The sequence below is a fragment of the Limulus polyphemus genome, unplaced genomic scaffold (genome assembly GCF_000517525.1).
Source record: "Limulus polyphemus unplaced genomic scaffold, Limulus_polyphemus-2.1.2 Scaffold55, whole genome shotgun sequence".
Taxonomy (NCBI): Eukaryota; Metazoa; Arthropoda; class Merostomata; order Xiphosura; family Limulidae; genus Limulus; species Limulus polyphemus.
This window is the reverse complement of record NW_013665665.1, coordinates 1,364,041-1,366,398: the sequence shown is the minus strand read 5'-3', so window position 1 is coordinate 1,366,398 and position 2,358 is coordinate 1,364,041.

The window sequence follows — 2,358 nt, the reverse complement described above, 5'->3', positions numbered from 1 at the left end:
TGACGATGTAAAATGTAATATTTTGTTGTATAAAGTCAAATTATTAAAAGTATAACTTTTAATTATTGTTACGTCTCCGTTTGTTAATTGATTTTCCGTAACTTCGTTCCGACGAAACTTAAGCGACACAAGTTCTTTCTTAATAAAAACTGGTTTATTCTTTCCGAATATAACTTTACCGATACACTCAACTTCAACAATCGCGCTAAACAAACGCTGTAACGTCTCTCGTGCTCTCTAACTGCAGTTCAATTACTCACTGTCTACCCACACATTACATTCCCCTCTTTTATATACCAGTCTACCCTCCATCTAGTAATTACTAGAGCATTCGCCAAAGTACAGGATAGTTCTAGAACGTGGCGTCACAGTAGTCATGTGACTCGATGACGCAACAATATGGAAAATAAATTATTAAACGCAAAGATTAAAGTAGCTACACCTATTTCTGCATTGGCTCAGGATTTCTAGCCTGAAACACCATCCACTATGAAATGTCGAATAGAAAACTTATTTGATTTATACCTATTACCACTACTTCCATGACATTATAAAATCAAGTTCTAGAATCTAACTGGCCAGTTCAACATCAGCCACTTGAAAAATCAACGGGTTATTGTGTAAAGGTACCTTGAGAGGCATACCACGCTCATTTTGAAATAATTTCCAGAGTGAACAGGTGGAATAGTGAACAACAAACTATTCAGTTTGGTTTACAGAATCAAGAAGGGTAGGTAATCCAAGCTAAAGATTATCCACCATGACTGTCTTTGTAAATACATCAGTTAGAAAATGGCAAAGTGGGTAACTCTAGTGAAGAATTTGTCAGCAGAAACTCAACCTGCTATAGAGCATAAGATTCCTGTCAAAACCATTTCCAGAGGATCATCAAGGATGGAACCACCAGTGGATTCACTTGATCACCTGCCCAGAAAAAACTCTCTCAGTGACAGGACAGCCAATGATTACACGGGACAAAAGGCCATCTCATCTGTGTACTTTGTGTCGTGGAGAAAAAATACACTAAAATACTTGGTGAATGGACAGTTTAGTGTTGTGTTTTATTTTTGTATCAGGATTGTTCAAGGGAATTTACAATCCAGGAAAGGGCAGTGTTGTAAGCTATATCTTCATTGTTTTAATTTAGATATTAGCTAGAGGGCACATGATGTTAAGACGGAAAAAAATGTATAAAAGTAGGTCTAGAATTCCTAGAATGTTCTATATGACAAATATTTAGAAGTAAAACATCAGGTATAAATACAAGTGGGTCAGTCAGTTGGTATGCTAGCCAGAAATGTTGCTAGGCACTGGCACACGGGGTCCATTCTCTGATTCTATGTGACAGTGCCCTGAATCCCTAGTTGGTGTCTTGAAAAATATGAACAGAAAACCATGATCAGTATCATACTTAAATGCTGAAAATCCATGCGCCCATAGGTCCAAGCCTCGAATCTTTTAAGTACCTAGCGACACCTCTGATGCTAGCAGTGAATTAATTTTTCAGTTAGTTTGGAGCTAGTCATTCAGTGAAATATTTTAGCCACTGTTAGTTGTCGCGTACATTCTGTTATTCGATCGATTAGTCATGAAGCTGTAGAAGTATGTTTACTTTTATTTCAGTTGTAGTACCATTTGTAAGTTTACTTTTACGATAGCAAGGTATTTCCGTTTGAATGTTATTTGTAAACTTAGATATACAAGTCACAACAGTGAACAAGTGAAGGCAGCTTGTAGAAATGTTAAGGAAGAGATAAATTAGTTTGTTGTCGTTACTTGGATTGGACTTCGAATTATTTTTACCAAGCAATTTAAAAGAGCCTGCCCAACGAAAAACAAAACTTCAACAATACATAATTAAAAAGACTAACATTTGCTGCACAATGCAACATGTCTCCACGACGCAGTCTCAACATGGATAATCTGGACACCAGAAAAATCGAAAACTGTCTATAATACTGCTTGAGACCTGCAAGGAGATGTCTTTGTATCAAATCCAATGTAAATTCGATGACGAGGAACCCACTTTGAGACTAATAATGGCTGGAGACGGCTTGAATGGGTAATGAAGAAAAACTTTAATATAACAGCAAATGTACAACGTTTCGACAAGGTTTTGTTATTCCATGTATAACTTTTTGCTTCTCTCTTAGAATTTACAATGACTAAAACCAACTTCATTTTCAACAACAAACATTTCCTTCAAATAGACGGTTTAAGTATGGGCAATCCTGTTTCGCCCGTTCTTGCCAATATATTCATTACCAAAATCGAAACACAAGCCATACATTCTGCACTTCATCCCCCACTATACTGGTACAGATATGTTGGACACTTTTGCTGGCTTCACTTCTACAG